This window comes from Ictidomys tridecemlineatus, chromosome 2 (genome assembly GCF_052094955.1).
Source record: "Ictidomys tridecemlineatus isolate mIctTri1 chromosome 2, mIctTri1.hap1, whole genome shotgun sequence".
NCBI lineage: Eukaryota > Metazoa > Chordata > Mammalia > Rodentia > Sciuridae > Ictidomys > Ictidomys tridecemlineatus.
Window position 1 is genome coordinate 26,523,769 of NC_135478.1, and position 20,356 is coordinate 26,544,124.

Below are 20,356 nucleotides of genomic sequence, written 5' to 3' on the forward strand. Positions count from 1 at the left end.
GCTAGATGTTGCTGGGGCCGCTGTGAGCCAATCATCAGCTGGCAGTCTGAAAAGGCAGGGAAACAGCCCAATGAGCATCACCTCAGAGGAGCCAATCAGCTAGATGTTGCTGGGGCCACTGGAAGTTTGCTGGGGCCCCTTTGGCTGTGGCTCTCAACAACCATGTTCATGGACTTTCCACTGATAACCTGCATAGAAACCGTGACTTGCCTTGAGAGAAATAGGCTTCCTGGTTGCATACTTTGCACCTGGGTCAATACCGCCACTGAGAATGGGAACAAATGCATTAAATGTGCTTGGTACTATGTGGATCATCACCCCTACAGTATCTATTCTGCCACTGAATAAGCCTCAATCATGACTGCTGGTTCTTGAGATCCACTGTGATGCAGCATTTTATTTTGCAATATAGTTTGTATTTATTTATTGGTTAGCTTAAATACTCTGCCAACACTGATCCCTATACACACACACACCCCATACACACACACACACACACTCACACTCACAAAAGAGGCTGCTAGTGTGATAAATATCACATTCATACTCTGTCTGCTCCTTGGGTTCTTCTAAGGACCCACCTATAGAATTCTAGTTTCTAACAAAAACAGATCATTGCTTATTCGTACAATGTGAGGAGCAGAAATGCCATTTTAGCTCTCTGAAGTTTACCAGCAACACAAAACCATTTACTGAGCACTACATGTAGGGGATTCTGCTGGATAATTTGATAGAGTATTTTAATTTTTCTTCTAATTCATCTATTGATTTATAAAAATTTGTATCAAAACTTTGTTTTCTTATCTACTTCATATTATTATTTTAGCCAGAACATCCCTGTCTTCCCTTCTCTCTCTTTTGTTTGTATGCTGTATGTTGAATGCTGTGGTGTTTATCAAGTCTGGCAAATAACAGAAGCCAGTATTAATTACTGGATATCTGCAAGCTGAATGCTTGATAGTATTATATTTCAGTTTCATGGACTATTTCAGTAGGTCTAAGCACACAGAGAATTTCTAAGTCCTGTTTTGGGCAAAAACTGAGTGATGCATTGTAATGAGGACAGTGGACCTACATTTAGAAGGGCTGAATTTAAAACCCAGCATTGGCATTTATTGCAGAATGAATTGAAGCAAAGTTCTTAATTTCTCTGAGCCCTAATTTCCACTCTTTAAGAATAGTGCAATATCTATCTGTCTCAGAAAACTGTTGTGCAAGGGAAATATAATGTACCTAAAAGTGTGTGTTGATGTGCATTGCTTAACTTCTCTTGAGGTGCTACAGGGAACATAAATTGTAGTGACTCCCTATATCCTTGTCCCTGGCCCCCAAAGTGGGTCAATGACCAAGTTTAGTCAATCAGAATGTCCCAGGTTTTTTGTTTTTGTTTTAGGTACCAGGGATTGAGTCAGGGACACTCCATTACTGAGCCACATCCCCAGCTCTATTTTGGATTTTATTTAGAGACAGGGTCTCTCTGAGTTGCTTAGTGCCTCAATTTTGCTGAAACTGGCTTTGAACGCACAATCTTCCTGCCTCAGCCTCTGGAGCTACAGGGATTACAGGGGTACACAATGGGCTGTTCCAGATTTTTTGTTCTCATGTTTTTCTCTTCAATGATATGTCAGGAAGGAGAATATCACTGGGGGTTTTCTTCTAGACCTACCTGTGAAGTCTGAAATATGCTATTCACCATTATTCAACTGGATGGGATAATGTAGACATGTGGTTGTTAAGAAATTAAAATGTGAGCAGTTAAACTGAGAACCTGTATCTTAAAAGCTAAATTGAATTTAAACATTAGGTTAGTGATTACCATATTGGACATAATTTCCAATTCAACATTTTTCTTATCATATTATTTATTCATTGTCAGATTCCTAGATATATGTTGTAAAACTTCCTTTTCTATGCCCTGTTTATTTTCAAGTATTCCCTTAAAAAATTGTTTTATTGGTTTGTTCTCCTAAAAATTACATGGTTTAAAATTTGGCTATGAAGTTAGGCATGGTGGTTCATGGTTGTAATCCCAGCAGTTTAGGAGGCTGACATAGGAGAATCATGAGTTCAAAGCCAGCCTCAGCAATTTAGTGAAGCCCTAAGCAACTCAGCAATATCCTATCTCAAAATAAAATTTAAAAAAGCTCTGTGGATGTGGTTCAGTGGTTCGTACTAGGTTCAATCTCCAGTACCAAAAAAGAAAAAAAAAAAGAAAAAAAGAAAAAGAAGAAAGGAAAGAGGAAGAAAGAAAGAAACAAGAGAAAAGAAGAAATTGACTATGAAAAACATGTTTGACACTAATTTTTAACATTCTTAAATATTCTATAATTTTTATATTTTATTTGTTCTTGAGTCACCATTTTACTTCTAACAGATTATTTTGTCATAGCTGTTTTCTGGGACATCATCTACTGGTATATGGATTTTGAAATTCATTTGTATGACTGTGAAGAACATTTCCTGATACCACTTTTCAGTTTCTCTACATGATTCTAAATATTCAGTTCTCATTCTACAGAATACTTTTTCTTTCTTTCATTTTGTTAATCCAGTAATTGGTTTTATTGGTTTGTTTTCCAAAAAAATTATGTGGTTTAAAATATTTTTTGCTATAACCATCTTCTTTACAATTAAACCTTTTTTATGACTAGTAATTTCTTCCCCTTGAGTTTTCTTTCTTTTGCATTTTAATATATTGATGTTTTAGTCAGCTTTTTGTTGTTGTTGTTGTTGTTGCTGTGACTAAAAGATCCGACCAGAACAATTTTATAAGAGGAAAAGTTATTTGAGGGCTCAGGGTTTCAGAGGTCTTAGTCCACAGAAGCCCAGCCCCATTTTTTGGCACTGAATGTGAGACAGAACATAACAGTGGGAGAGTGTGGTCGGGGGAAGTAGTGAACACAGCGAACAGGAAGCAGAGAGAGTCTAGTGGCCAGATAAAAATATATATCCCAAACCATGCCCAGTGCCCACATCCCCCTGCCACACCCTATCACTTCAGTTAATCCCTATCAGGGATTGAATCACTGATTGGGGTTAATACTCTTACAACCCAATAATTTCTCTTCTGAACCTTCTTGCACTGTCTCACTTGTGAGCTTTTGAGGGACACTTTGCAACCAAACCATAACAATTAAATTTGCTGTTTCACAAAATTTTCTTATTTTTCAGTTATATAAAGGATTAAGGTTAAAAAAAAAGTTTGCTTAGACAACTTTTTACTCTGTGAGTTGGGGTATATAAAAATTGATTTAAAAATCAATTCTAGAATTTCAATTCTTTGATTCAAGCCTTTTAAAGATGATTTATTAATTGCATGAGTCTTTTTGAGTAAATTTATTTTGTTAATTTGTTAATAATTTTCAAAAACATTGTGATGGACCACTGTGTTAGCCAACTTTTCATCTCTGTGACAAAATACAGGCAAAAACAACTAGAAGGAGGAAAGATTTATTTCGGTTCATAATTTCAGAGGTTTTGGTCCATGGTCAGCAGGCTTCCAGGTAGAGCATCACTATAGAAAGTTGTGGCAGAGGGAAAATTCTCAAATCATGGCAGCCAGGAAACAGAGAAAGAGAGAGAGGGAGAGAGAAGGGGAGAGAGAGAGAGAGAGAGAGAGAGAGAGAGAGAGAGAGAGAGAGAGATTTTTTTCTCATTTGATGGCAATATCTTGACCCTTGTTTAATATTTGTTTGCATTTGCCTTATGTGTCATTGTAGATATTATTTTCAAAGAAGTTGTCTTTAATATATCATTTTACAAAATGATAACATCCCACAACTTTCCCCTATTTACTTTGCCAATTTATCCACTTTACATTAACATTTTTGGAGCTAATTTTATTTCCTTTGTACCTATCTTTTGTCATATTTGTTATATGTGCCATATGTGGAAGGCCTAGATTTTAGTAAATCACTGGTTGCTTTTATATTTTTAAATAATAAACTAAAATCTCCATTTTGTAATTTATCAATATTTAAACAAAATTATCTGCCCTAATAAGTGAGGAAATCGGCACATTTAAATTTCTTTAGCTTTTTATTTTCTTCTGCCCCTGTTGTTGGTAAACTCTGTATTCTCTTACACAAATTTCCTTGATTTCTTTTTGCTATATGCAGTTGTTTCTTTAAATATTTCTTTCAACATATTTTTTATTATAATTTGACAAATTGCATTTTTTTTAAAAAAACCAAAAAGTTGGTTCTTTGAAAAAAATAAATAAAATAGATAAACCTGTAGCCATGTTAAAGAAAAGGAGAAAAATTCAAATTACTAAAATCTCTGATGAAGAAGGAAATATTACAATGGACACATCTGAAATACAGAAAATAATTAGAAACTATTTTGAAAATCTATACTCCAATAAAATCGAAAACATTGAAGACATCAACAAATTTCTAGACAGATGACCTACTCAAACTGAATGAAGAGGGTCATACACAATTTAAACAGATCAAAATCAAGTAATGAAATAAAAAATGCATCAAAAGCCTTCCAACCAAGAAAAGCCCAGGGCCAGATGGATTCTCAGCTGTGTTCTATAAGACTTTCAAAGAAGAATTAACACCAATACTCCTCAAAGTATTCCACAAAATGGAAAAAAGAAGGAAACCTTCCAACCTCATTCTATGAGGCTAATATCACCCTGACACCAAAACCAGACAAAGACACATCAAGGAGAGAAAACTTCAGACCAATATCTATGATGAATATAGATGCAAAAATTCTTATTAAAATTCTGGCTAACTGAATAAAAAATTTATTAAAAAGATAGTACACCATGATCAAGTGGGGTTCATCCCAGGGATGCAGGGCTGGTTCAACCTACAGAAACCAATAAATGTAATTCATCATATTAATAGACTTAAAAAATAAGAATTATATGATCATCACAATTTATGCAGAAAAAGTATTTGACAAAATTCAGCACTACTTCATGTTCAAAACACTAGAAAAAAGTAGGGATAGTAGGAACATACCTCAACATTGTAAAAGCTACATATGCTAAACTCAAGGCCAGCATCATTTTAAATGGAGAAAAATTGAAAGCATTAACACTAAAAACTGGAACAAGACAAGGATGTCCTCTTTCACCAATTCTATTCAACATCACCTTTGAAACTCTAGCCAAAGCAATTTGATGAAAGAAATAAATTAAGGGGATACAAACAGGTAAAGAAGAACTCAAACTACCACTATTTGCTGATGACATGATTCTATATCTAGGAGATCTAAAAATTTCACTTAAAAAAAAAAAGATAAGATCTAAACTTATCACCCTTTATTCAGGCATCTGTCCATTCAAGATATATTTCTGCAGTATCTGTGCTCTCTCAGCCTCTGATCAAGGAACTGGGGTAGAGCAGTCAGGAAGGCAGAATACAGTGGACTCGTGGACCTGAGATCAGGCAGTGGAGAGAGGGACAGTCTCCAGATAAGCACAGAAAATGTCTGATCCTAACACATTGTTTGTAGACTATAAATGGGAAACTATTAGTCATTGGTGACTCTTTTAAGGTCTGTTGTAAAGGGAGGCTACTGAGAAACAACATCCTGAAAAACTGAAGAGAGAAAGCGCATTTCAGACAGCCCAGAATGATATGAGGAATGAGTTTTAGACAAAAGAAAAAATGCCACAGTATTTTTTTGGGGGGGCCTGTTACCAATTATTGAGTTACTGATTTTTAAAATTTCCTTATAATTGCACATAAGCCTGAGTTCTTTCTTTTACATATCACTGTATGGGCCATATACTGTGAATGTTAAGAATGTACACATTTGAGTAATTATCTCTTGAGAAATTGGCCTTGTTAATGTCATCAACTTTCCCTTTTTTCCTCTCTGAAAATACTAATTTTTTTTCTTTTTTCTATTGTTGGCTGTTCAAAACATTACATAGTTCTTGATATATCATATTTCACACTTTGATTCAAGTGGATTATGAACTCCCATTTTTACCCCGGATACAGATTGCAGAATCACATCAGTTACACTTCCATTGATTTACATATTGCCATACTAGTGTCTGTTGTATTCTGCTGCCTTTCCTATCCTCTACTATCCCCCCTCCCCTTCCCTCCCCTCCCCTCTTCTCTCTCTAACCCCTCTAATAATTCATTTCTCCCCCTTGTATTATTTTTCCCTTTCCCCTCACTTCCTCTTGTATGTAATTTTGTATAACCATGAGGGTCTCCTTCCATTTCCATGCAATTTCCTTTCTCTCTCCCTTTCCCTCCCACCTCTCGTCCCTGTTTAATGTTAATCTTCTTCTCATGCTCTTCCTCCCTACTCTGTTCTTAGTTACTCTCCTTATATCAAAGAAGACATTTGGCATTTGTTTTTTAGGGATTGGCTAGCTTCACTTAGCATAATCTGCTCTAATGCCATCCATTTCCCTCCAAATTCTATGAATTTGTCATTTTTTAATGCAGAGTAATACTCCATTGTGTATAAATGCCACATTTTTTTAATCCATTCATCTATTGAAGGGCATCTAGGTTGGTTCCACAGTCTTGCTATTGTGAATTGTGCTGCTATGAACATCGATGTAGCAGTGTCCCTTTAGTATGCTCTTTTTAGGTCTTTAGGGAAAAGACCGAGAAGGGGAATAGCTGGGTCAAATGGGAAAAGGGTACACTTGTTCATTGTTGGTGGGACTGCAAATTGGTGCAGCCAATTTGGAAAGCAGTATGGAGATTTCTTGGAAAGCTGGGAATGGAACCGCCATTTGAAAATACTAATTTTTAAGAAATATTTTGGTTAAAGTTGGCATGATATATATTTATAATGACAAACCAGTTTTAATGCTTACTGCAAAACATATCGTTTTACTTTAAAACCATGTGAGCCATTGAGGTGGATGTCCTGTAAAATCCATATTGAGTTGTTTATAAAAATCAAGCTTAACAACTTATGCCTTTCCATTCAATAGAAACAGAAACGTTGATGTTCTTATGATTAAAAATGCCATACTGAATTATTTTTAACTTTCCCATTCTGTTTCCTGTTTTCTTGCTTTATTATTTACTGACTTCTTGGGGCTTAAAAATACTTCCAACAATTATTTTATACTTGTATTTTCTGTGTGTACTTAGTTATTGTATTCTTTTTCTCTCTTTCTTTCCCACCTCATGTGAGCATGTAGCGCTAGCGTGTGTGTGTGTGTTGTGTGTGTGTGTGTGTGTGTATTTTAAGCATCTTACCTAAGGATTACAATAAGTATCATAACATTTCAATCTAATTCAAATTAATATTGTATCATTCTTTGTGTTTTAGTCTTTGGGCATGCTGTAAAAATATACATTCTTTTTGATTCCTCATGTGGTGGGAAGGTGAGGCAGCTCTCTGATGCCTCTTTTACAAGGGTACTAATTCCATTCATGAGGATTCTACCCTATGCCTTAATCACTTCCCAGTGATCTCATCACCGGATACCATTACATTGGAAATTAGTTTTTTAACAAATGAATTTTCAAACCATGCACATACATGCATATCATAGCACTATACAAAATGTGAGAATGGTATACATGTAACTTCCTAGGGCAGCAGATGTATCTCAGAGTAGATCACTTGCCCAGTAGGCATGAGGCCCTGGGTTTGATTCCCAACATGGCAAAACAAAATTTAAAAATTATTCATTTCTAATTTCCTACTCCTCCTCATTCTGCTATTGTAATGAACTCTTTCATTTATGTGTATTTACCTATAACAAAATACAAAGTTACTTACATTTTCTTTGACATTTTGTGGCTATATAAAGAAATAAAAATAAAAAGAATATATAATATTTAATATTATTTACATATTTGCCATAGTATTATATTTCATTGTTTTTTGCAAATACAGATTTTTATACAGTATAATTTATTTTGCCTGAAAACCATACCTGAGCATTTCTGCAGTACAGATCAGCTGCCAATGAATTCTCTCGGCATTTGTTCATTTGAAAATGCTTTCATTTCATCTCATTTTAGGTAATATTTTCATTGCATATACAATTATATTTCTCTCTAATTTTGAAGTTTTAAAACTTTATTCTATTGTGCCCTGGACTCTTTGTGATAAGAAATCATGAATTAATCATATTGTTCTTTGTTTCTTTGCAATGTGTCTTTTTCTCAGATTTCAAAATTTATGCTGCTATTGTTTTTGTTTGTTTAGCATTTTAATGCTTATTTATGTATGGTTTTCATTAACTGTGTAAGTTCATTTTTTTTCACCAAAATTGAAAAATTTGCCACTATTATTTCTTTAAAATTTTCCTTCAGTTGTCTTTTCTTTCCAGGGCTACAGATACATTTCAATGGGATCAGTCATACTGCTCACTGATCAGGAGCATTCCATTGATTTGTTTTCAATATTCTCTCTGTGTTCACTATTTGTCTTCTAATTTATTGACTCTTTCTTCTTCCCTCTACAATCTCTTTTTAAGCAAATAAAGTGATTTTTATATCAATTATTGGCACTTTTGTTTTTTTATAATTTCTATTTTGTTTTTTGTAATTTATTTTCTATGTTTCTATTTGGTTTTTTATAATTTATTTTCTGTGATTTTCCCTATGTTTAGTCATTATGACCATCAGTCCTTTGAAATGTTAAATATTTGTTTTTGGTTACTTTAAAGATGTTAAAATTATTTTCATGATTTGTAGTAGTTTGGAGTACCTTCTGTTGACTTTTTAAACAAATATCAACCATGTTTCTTACTTCTTTCACATGTATTAAGTTTGCATATTTTATGCTGAAAATTATGGTTGATATACAGTTTGGAATATCATGTCTTCCTTTGACATGTTCTAGTTGTTTAGCTGAGAATATAAGTTAGTGGTGAATCTTTGTATTTCTGTCAGTCTTGGCTTTATTTCCACAAACGTGTCTAATTTTGATTTATTATTATTATTTAAAAAATTATCCCTAGAATCAACACTGCATAACCTCTCAATATGTTCAGGTCCACAGAAGAGCCACTCTGTTAAGGCCCATTGGTGGTTAAGGGATTAACATACATTTCTTTGATCTCAATTATTAACTCCTGAGTTAACCAATATCTTATTCCTGAAAATATTTGCTTCATGTATTTTACCAAGTTTACAGTTATTTACAGCTAGAAGTCTATAAACACTAGTTACGTCTTTACTCTGGATATCTAGCTATTCTAAATATTTTTTTTTCCAAAAAACGTGTCTTTCAAAAAGTTTATAAAGATGTAATAATTGTACATATTAGTGTGGCACAGTGTGTCATTTCAACACACATACAGCTCATCCCGGTCAAATCAGAGTGATTAGCATATACCTGTCCGTATGTCTCTGTATTTGGAACTTTTGAGTTCCTCTTTTTAGGACTTTACAAAGTATGTAATGGTTTATCTTGGACTATGGTCCTGCCCTGGGGCTGGGGGACATCATTTAGTCCCCATTCCCAGCTTTGCTATTTGTCATCCAACCTCCAATTGTCATCTTCCCCCAACCTTTCCCAACCTCTATAATCAGGATTCTACATTCAGATCCACTTTTTTTAAAAAAAAATATTTATTTATTTATTTTTAGCTTCCGTATATGAGCAAGAACATGTGGTATTTGTCTTTCTATTCTTAGCTTACTTCACTTACTATCTTCCATTTTGCTGCCAATGACAAGGTGTTATTTTTCTTTATGGCTGAAGAACACTCTATCATGTATGGAGCACAGTATGGAGGTTCCTCAAAACATTAAAAGTAGATCCATCGTACACAATCCAGCTGTCTCACTTTTGGATTTGGATTCAAAGGAAACTAAAATGAGCATATCAAAGAGATATTTATACTCAAATGTTTGTTGTGTACAACAACAAAGACATGGAATCAATCAAGGTGACAATAAACAAATGAACACATAATAAGAAAATATTATATATTTTATATATTTTATTATACTTATAATAATATTAATTCTTTACATCTTTGCATGAATCATGACTTTTTCAAATGTCCTCTATATTAGCCTCATTAGATGTAGTGCACCTGTCCCAGGGTATCATAGTCCATACCAATAGCATCGTGTTTATCGTGTTTTGAACACCAGACAGTCCCTGACATAGACTAAGCCTTCAATAAACACTCAGTTAATTATAAAACTTATAGTATAGAGAAGTTAAGAGTAAATTAGATGGTAATCAATCTTATGTAAGCAGAAAAATCACAATTTTTCCACACCATTGTTTGGCAAGATATGGAGAACCTCATTGACCATAGTTTGTATTTTTATTTAATGAGAGAAGGAACATTTATGTTTATAATCCTGCATCACTTTTATCATCATTTCCAGCACAGAAGTGACATGATAATTATAATCATAGTTAAAATTGGAGGAGTGGCTACATTTTTATGAGTAAATTATTAGGTACATTATTATATGTCACCTGGCAAGGACTTTTAGCTGCCAATCAATATCCCTTTCTCCTTATTAAAAGAAACCAGTTTTCTTGAATGTATCAACATGACCAGCTTTATTTGTTTCCAAATGACAGCACAGTACATTTTTTTGAGATTTAAATTTAAGTATTTGCTTTTTGGTGAAACTTTTATGAATACTCTTTAAGTTGGATGGAAAGGGTACAGATTCTGTACCTTTTGCTGTCTCTTTTGTTTCTTCTTTTCTCTGTCCTGGAATATGTACTTGATAGTTGGAGATGAATATATCTTTCAGTGAAGAAGTAAAAGCTAAGAGACTCCTTTAGTTCTGAAAAACATTTAAGGTACAAAATCACAACTTCTTATTTTCAACCTTTTTATTCCAAAGGGGGAGGGGTAATAAAAGCTCTTCATATCAAGTTATTGGCTTTGAGTGTGGGGGTGAAGGGTAGAGAATATGTGACCAGTAGCTAAATTCACATCTCTAATACAATCTATTTAATGCACTAACATGCACTCATTAATAAAGCTGATTTATATTCACATTCACTGAAACGGAAATGTGCCTGTGACAAACTTGTATTAAAACATGGGTGAAACCCCTGATATTGAACATTTTTCTTTTTGGTCTTTCTTGTTCTTTCATTTTTTGTACAATTTTATATGCATGGATAGTAGGTAGATTAATTGCTTAATTGATAAATAGGTCTGGAAAGTAGGTGATCACTTTGATCAATATTAGTTGTATTTTTTGGTTTTATTGACTTGCTGCAGTATTTTTCAGTCAGAGCATGAAAAATCCTTATGATCAGAGTGAGAACTCTGTTCCAGGAGCATCTATGATTATTAGATCTGGAATCCTGCCCCTTCGTCCACCTATCCTGGATGTTGGCAGTAGCTCTGAGGAGTGGAGATGGGTTATGCCAAGGTTGTCCATAGGAATCGTGTTTGGTTTTTAGCGCCACTTGATATCAGTTGCTTCTCTCCCCCAAAGGCCTCTTTTGTTATCAAACTCTTTATGAAACCAACAATGAGGAACCAGTGATACTCTGGCTCCGAGATGGAAACAGGGTTATTAAAGATAAGGTAACCACAGGTACTAATCTATGTAGGATATTACTGAGCTTTCACTTGTACATGCATAATTATCAGTAGTCCCCCTTTTCACTTTCAAACATGTCTATTGTGGACAATGAATGGCCTGATCACTCTCATTAGGGTGGACCCCAATGTTCAATAAGAACTCAGCTGGAAAAACTGATATATCTCCAAGTGCTAGAATTAAATTTGTCCCTCCATGACATTCAGGATGAATAGAGACACATTTTTCCATGGGGCCTTCCAATGACTAGAAAAGGGTCTGTCTTTCTGTGAAATATACTCTGAGTTGGTGTTTCAGTTGGCTGCTATAACAAAATATCCTCAGACTATGTAATTCATAAACATTAGACATTTGTTTTCTCACAGTTTGGAGGGCTGGGCAGTCCAAAATAAAGACATCAGCAGGTTTAGGGTCTTAGGAGAATTTGGTCTCTGCTTTCTAGGTAGCATCTTGTTCCTGGGTCCTCCAAAGATGAATGCCGTTTTATCACATGTGGAAGAATGCAGACACAAAGAGGGGGTGCAAGAGCCTATTTAGGTCCCTCCAGATTTTTTATAAGGGTACTATCTCATTCATAAGGGCTCTGCCTTCATTACTTAACCAACTCCTAAAGATCTCAATTTGTCGTGCCCTCACATTATTGTTTATGTTTCAACCTATGAATTTTGGAGGGTCAAATACTTTCAAATCATAGCAGCTGGATACTGAAAAGTGGTTACCAAGTGTCTTTGTTTTTGGTATAAATGATGGGAAAGCTAGGAATTCTATCCATCTCCCTCTCTCACCTATGCATGAATATATGTCAATTTTAGGCTAATATAAGAGAAAGTCTTCTGGAACTATTTTTTCTTTTCTAGTAATAAAAGAAGCAAATCATGTGGTAATTTGTTTTCATTGTATTGTTTCTTGTCCTGTTCCTGGCTCCTGAATGCAGCCTCGATGTCTGGAGCTATAGAAGTCATTTTATGACAATGAGGGTGGACAGACACACAAAATAAAAATGCTATCCTGAATATGGTGGAGAAGAAATCAAACAAAGGTCTTCTTAGAGACATTCATTACTACTGTTTCAAATGTAGAAATCGCTAATTCCAAGCCATCTTCTATATAAAATATAAATTAATTTAACATTTTGTGTTGATAAACCATTTTTACTTGGGTGACTTGTTACTTGCCATGAAATTAAAAAAAAAAAGTAGATTAGGAAATGAATCTCCTAGGACATATCTGGGGTGTATGTAAAGTTAGGTTTCAAATATTTTAACAACTCCACTTAAAAGAAATAGGTAGGATGCCTCCAAAATTATTTACTCTATAACTTGGCTTATTTTCTGTAATCTTAAGATAAAGCTGTCTGTTTTTGTTTCTCTAAATCTTCTTTAATGCAGCTTTAAACTATCCAGGGAACAGTCACACTGACAGCGAGGGACATCTGGGCTACACACTATCAATTTTAGAAATGGATGAAATAGAAAGAGAAATTTAATTGGCCAAACGGAGACCCATAAGTAATCAGTAGAGAGTGAAGCAAAGAATACCTGGCTAAAGAAACAAATGTATTATAATTAGGCCAATTATCCTCCATGTAGTTCATCAGCTTGTAGTGATAAAGGCTGTTAATGAGCTTTGTCAGTGACAGCATTACTTTCTAATCTTAATCCTTTTTAGGGTTATTAGCTTTAATGCTACTTGCACCCAGATAAGTTAATTTATACTAAAATTAAATTGAAAAATACCAAGTAATGATTGCTACATTTGAGCAGTAACTTCTAAAGTTTCTCTCTTGCTGACAAAACTTGGAGGACAATGCTATAATCCCTAAGGCCTTTGAGCAGGTGGAGGAGACTCAGAGTAAAACACAGTCACCATTTAAAGGAATCACACATATACTTGCAGACTGACACTCAGTTTATAGTAGTCATTTTTTTTTTTTTTTAGTTTTTAATGGACCTTTATTTTATTTATTTATATGTGGTGCTGAGAATCAAAACCAGTGCCTCATGCATGCTAGGCAAGTGCTCTACCACTGAGCCTCAATCCCATTCCTATAGTAGACATTTTTTTAACAAAGTGGTCAATGACTGTTTTATTTACTTTTTAAGTATCGGCACACTGCATTCTATATGCCAAAGTTCTCCCAAAAGTCAGCTTTTCAAGAAGACTCACTAAGTAACAATTGCGACTCACAGTACTTAGAAATCTGCACATATTTGTCAACAGAATCTTGAAGATGACCTGTCTTGGCCTTATTTAACCACTTCTTTCCCTGAGCTTCAGAACAGAGATTGATTAGAGCAATGATTTTTTGAAGTTCCTGTAAGAATGGAGCATAACTGGCACCAGTCCCCAGGCCTAGGGGACAGTTCATTCTTCATTCATAGCTGATGGTTAAGGGTGTTAAAGAATAGTCCTCCCAAGAACTGCAGTTATGAAAGTTTGTTAGAGATTGGGAGTATTCTTAGAAAAACATTTATCTTATTCTCTACCTGGTTATTTATTTATTCATCAATAAAAATTTTTCTATCTAGTTCTAATACACTCATACCTACATTTATGAGTGAATGTCAAAATCTATCATAGGTTTTCCTGTGTCTATTGAGATGGTCCCATGCTTTTTCTTCTTTATGTTCTGCAATGCATTGGCTCACTTTTAAACATTTATGGAGATAGAGTTTACAGATTAAATACTTGGCATTTTTACAGCCTATCATTTGATGAGATGGAACATATGTGCAAACCTGTGAGACCATCATCACTACAATCATAATGATGAGCACATCTGCGTGGGCTCTCTCTCACCCAGCCAGGAGGTCCACGGAACAGGGTAGAAGAGAGTGTGGCTGCGGAGTCACTGTTCAAGACCTCCGGAGACCAAGAGGAAGCAGGTCTGATTTTATTGTGCAGTTACCATGTATATAGACTCAGGCAGTAGCTAAGCAGATTACAAGCAGCCACCAATACAATTTCTGGCCAACTGTCCTTGCAGGGACCAATTGAGGAATGGGCCTTGGAGCAAGCACAGGGACTACAACACATGGCCTCACGCCCAGAGCTGTACCCATGGGGTAAGTGGCCTGCTGCTCACGTGCCTAGCACGATGGGAGTGGGCTGCCACTCAGACGCCCTTAATATATGCCATGTATGCAGTACTTCGTGCACTTGTCCCACACACATCTATCACCCCAAAGGTTCACTGTAGCCCTTTGTCATTTATCCTTTTCATCATAATGAGTGGAGACACAGTAGATGATTTTGAAACACATCCCTTGAGAACTGCTCAAATAAAAGGGAAATAAAGGTCCTATACTAGATTTAAGCCACGTTACTAAATATAATTATCATACAAATTATCATAAAACAGCAGAATTTATTTTTTTCAAGTGTACATATCATTAAAAAATTAACAATATACTGAGCCATAAAGCAAGTTTCAACAAATGTCACATAATTGAAATAACACAGAGCTGGGCAAAGTGGCACACACTTGTAATCCAGTTTCTCAGGAGGCTGAGGCAGGAGGATCCCAGGTTCAAAGCCAGCCAAGGCAACTCAGTGAGACCCTGACTCCAAATGAAATTTTAAAATGGGCTGGGGATGTGGCTCAGTAGTAGACACCATGTTAAGGTCTTGAGTTTGATCCTCTGTACCACAAAAAAGAAAAAAAGAAAAAAACCAATGAAGAATGCTGAAATATTTCCCTACAAAAATGAAACTGTTAGAAATTCATAAGAAATAGAAAAAATAAGCATTCATAAATAACAGAATTAATTACTAATTTCTGAACAATTCATGGTTACAAATTTAACTAAAATGAAATTTAAATAATATTCTGAACATTAAATTTAGCGAGGGAAAATATTATATATGAAAATTTTGAAAACTAGCTAAAGATGTTCTTAGCCTTAGATGTATGTGTTAGAGGAAGAAAGTAAAAACTCAATCATCTGAAGTAGCTAAATATAGAATAATAATCCAAATTAAAATACTTTAAATATTTATATAATATTCTATATATGTCCTCACTGTAAAATACCATTGAAGCCAAATGATTGTTCTTTAAAAGACTACTAAAAATCATGAATTCTTGAAGAAATAAATGTTTTTAAAGTAGCTGATACCAGAGAAGAATTGAAGCAAAATTATAGCTTATGATATTAAAAAAGATATATATATGTGTATATATATATATATATATACACACACACACACATATATATATATTGCAAAACAGAAATATGTTTGAAACTTCACATTAAAATCACAGATACTAAAAACTGATGCAAGAAGAAATAAAGCCTAAGCTTTTTCTATAATTATTTAATGATTCTACAACTCAAGCATTCCAACACAGACAACTCTATGACTGGCTGACTTCAGTGATCAATTCTACCAAGTAGTTACATGAAGTTTCTCAGGAGATTCTATGTGGACAGTAAAACTGATACTCATCCCCTGCAAGGATACAGGAAAGAAGGGAAACATGGATCAACTTCTCTCATGAATATAGATATAAAGTAAAATGAGCATTTGAGACAATTTATCAGCAATTTAGGATTAAAATTATTCTCAGTAATCTAGAAATTAAAAAATACAACCCTTAAACTGATAATGGGAATATATGAACATTTTAGAAAATATTTCTTCTAATGACCTGTTCATTACTACACTGGAGACCTATGTCATAATATTGAGTCAAGAAGACTAATTAAAAGATAAGCAAATTGAAAACAAAGAAAGATCATCATTAACAGTAAAGATTCTTTGTTTTTACCTGGAAGGTAAAAACATCTCTATAGATATATTGTCTTAACAAACAACTACATTTGACAATTTTATGATAATCTATGACAATACATAATTACCAACTATATTATACTGAAATATGTATAAAATATACATTCAATATAGCATAAAATAATCATATGCCTAGAAGCATATTTAAAAAAATATATGTAAGACTCCTACACACACACACACACACACACACACACACAATTATAATGAAATAAGTTACAGGTTTAAATTAATGATAAATGTAATAATCTATGCTTATAATCCAGAGGATTCAATATGTTGAAAATGCCAGTTATCCTCAAATTCACTTATAGCTCAAACCCATCTAGGTAATATATTGCAAAAATTAGGTCCTGAAAAAAATTGCCTCCACAATATAGTGACATAAAATATACCAGCCTGTATAACAACTCATCATTCTATGAGCTAGAGTTTACCCACTGTTTATACCTGCTCGCATATTTTACCAAAGTTTAGCATGTCTCATTTTATGTTTTATCCCTTCTTCATAAAACATCACACTATATTAATTGCTATACATTTTCCTATATATTAGTTGCCTGTTCATCTGAGCTTATCTCCATCAAACTTGTGCAGTCAGGCAGCTGTGCTTTCGGGAGTTGGCTGACTATGGGTTGGACCGTCTTGGTTCTGTTACTGTATCCCTCCCATAAAACAGTCTGACAGTGCTTTCATGGAAAAAAGTGGTCAGGAGACAGAGTATGAAATATGAATGAAATATGAAGTCTGAAAGCCATTCTGGGGTCTAGACTTGGCCTGAAACAGGATCACTTAGATGACAGACACAACATTACCTCTGTTACATCCTATTGACCATGCAAGTTACAAATTTAATTCAAACCCAAGGGAATAGAAACAAATTATATTTCTTGAGAAAAAGAACTGCAAAACATATTGCATAGGGTAGATTTATGGTGATCACTAAGTAGGTCTAGCAAACTAATCAATCTAACACAAAACCCCATCAAAATCTCAGCAGTTTTCTTTCAGTATGAATGGACAAGCTTATTGACAAGCTTATGTATGTGTAAAATTAAAGAGTTGTACACTTACTGACACTTTTACTGTAACTGAATAATACCACAACACATTCACAAACAGAAATGCACTGGACTTGGAAAGCTATTGAAGTATTGAATTTTAACAGAAGAAATTAGTTTTAAGACATACTATACATTAAAAGAATAACTTTATAGTAATTAATACAGGGTGATATCTGAAGATGAAGGGATAAACTGGAAAATGAGACATGATAAAGTTTAGTAATAGATACATACCTGTGTCAACTTTTGGTTTATCATACAGTTGACAAATGGAACAGGAGGAAAAGACAGTCATCACCAAATTGCATTGGATCCTTTGGAGATGTATGTAGAAAAATAATGCAGCACACATTATCATGAGTCATATGTTATTGGTCCATACAAAAATCATTTCTGATAAAAAATTTTCATCTGAATGTGAAATATAAAACAATACATCTTCAAATAGTTACCATTGACAAATATACTCATTATCAAGGGAGGGACAGAAGAAACCATTTTAAACTAGAGGCAAATGTCACCAGCTATGGAGAAAAGTTTGTGAAATAAATGTAAATATAATTAGAAACTTCTGTTTTACAGTATAGGACACAAAAATTCAAAATTTCAGTCTGGAGAAGATATTGGTAATATACAGAAATACCCAAGGAATAGTATTCAATATATATTTAAAAGTCAATAAGTTAATAAGAATATATATATATATATATATATATATATATATATATATATATATATATCTGAAGAGATGGACAAAGAAAATGAAGGAATGGTCAATAAATATATGAATGGTCAATAAATTTATGAAAATGTGTTGAACATCATTGGTCTCCAGGGAATTACAAGAAACTCAGGTCAGATATAGAAGCTCATGGCAGGACAACACTATTACTATATAACTAGGAAAGATACCTAAGGAAATTGCAAAATTAATCATTTAAAGGCATTATAGAACTATAAATGCAATGTGAATTGGAAATAATAATTCTGTAGAATAAAGAAACCCTTCTGAGGGAAAGTACAAATCTCCAACTTTAAAAATATCTTCTCTGGGGCATCTGCACATCCATGTTTTTTTGCAGCACTATTTACAATAGCCAAGGAACATAACCCACCTAAGTGTCATCAACTGATAAATGGATGGGGAAAATGTGGTACGCATACACAATGCAATTCTGTTGAGCCATAAAAAAGGATGAAGTTCTGTCCACTGAGGCAACATGGATGGAATTGGAGCCCATTAAGTGAAATAAACTCAGACACAGAAAAGTAAATACTGCATGATCTCACTGATATGTGAAATCTATAAAAAATTGATCTCATGGAAGGTGATCATTGAATGAGAGAGGCTGGGGAACTAGGGGAACAGAAGGATGAGAAAATTTGACTAATGGGTATTAAGTCACAAAAGCAAAAAGTTCTGGTGTCCTATTGTACAATAGGATGATTATAGGTGACAACAATGTACGGTACATTTCAATAAGGTCAAAGAAAGGATTTCGAAAGCTTTCACCACAAGGAAATGAAAAATATTTGGGGAGATAAATATGCTTAACCTGATTTAAGCATTATGCAATGTTTGTATGCATCAAATGTTACAATAGTGTTATTCCATCAGTAGATACAGTGTTATGTTGTTATGTATGTTAACAATGTTTTAAAAATAAAAAAAATGATAATTGTTCAATTACATGTTATATAGTTCTGTTACATATATCAAAATTAGGACTTAAAATGAAGTCATGTAATTTTGGAAGATTCTCATCTTCTATAAATGTATTTGTTAATTTCAAAGCCGCTCATTCCTTCTTTATACATTTCATAGTATATAATCTTTAAATGGTCATATTAATATGATCAAATGGAATATTCAATAGCTAATAAATTCAGTATCTGCTATGCTTATGTATCTGATTTCACCATCTTATTTTACCATAATCTCATTTCAGAGTGGATTGTTTCTTCATATATTTGATATTTTTATTTGTTATTTTGTTGTTACTTTTCTGATATCACTCTTATATAAATCTTTCCACCTTAGGGTTAAGTTATGTTTTTCCCGAGAGTATTTTTAGTTTTTCCCTTTAATTAAACTTTTTCTTTGAGAAGGCTTTCATTGAATAGGTGTTTAAATTTGATCTTAACCTTCATAAGCTCAGTCTTTTGTTTGGTAATTCTCAAAGTAGTTTTGTATATGATTGCTTGTGAGTGCATATGTGCATGTGTGTATATGTACAACTACAAACATGCACACAGGGGAAACACACACACACACACACACACATAAACACACTTTTTTTTCTTACTTTCCCCTCTGTCCAAAGTCAAAGATGGCTCTTGTCCATGTCCCTCTGTGTTATTTTTTCCTTCAGTTCACTGCAGGTGTTGGCCTTCATAAATGCAGACTTAACATTGGGGTCTTGTATCAAATCCATGTGATTGCATGAGGCTTATCTCCAGTCTACCATAAAAGCACAGATTAAAATTTCACCAGGAGGCCATCAGAGAAAGTTAGACACTCCAGGAACTATGCCACAATCAGTTCTCAGTACGATTCTAAATTTGCCATATATTTAGATTTGGTGCTTTTCCCTCAACGAGGCAGAGAATCTGGGACTTTAAAACAACCATATGTTCTTTATCTATTTTGGGTTGCATTTCCATCTCTACCCATTGAAGATTATCTTATTTCACACTAGATCTTGCGTTTTAACCAGAGATTTTTATGTATCCTGGATCAAGATGTTGTCTCTGGTCATCTAGGCCACCATATTACTAGAACTGAAAATCCGGTTTTGTTGCTTTAAAAGTCATAGTTGTCAAAACCAGAATCTAACATATAATTTAAAAATACAGGAAAAAAACCCACAACAACTTCTATTTCTGAGTTCTGCACACTCCCTTCACACAAACATAAACTATAGTTTAAATGAGTACTTAATTATACACTGGTAACACTGCTAGAGAACTTGGCAGACATTCTACTTTTAGAAGCACTCCACA

The 20,356-nt window shown here is 34.0% G+C and overlaps 1 long non-coding RNA gene across 1 annotated transcript; it reads right to left on the minus strand.

The window, feature by feature from the left end:
* Window positions 1-14,842: 14,842 nt before the first annotated feature.
* On the minus strand, window positions 14,843-19,862 carry LOC120891738 (uncharacterized). Its single transcript, XR_005736251.2, has 3 exons — window positions 19,660-19,862; window positions 17,588-17,667; window positions 14,843-15,136 (listed from the first exon to the last, which is right to left on the minus strand). It is a non-coding gene; the product is annotated as an uncharacterized LOC120891738 (long non-coding RNA).
* Window positions 19,863-20,356: the final 494 nt, after the last annotated feature.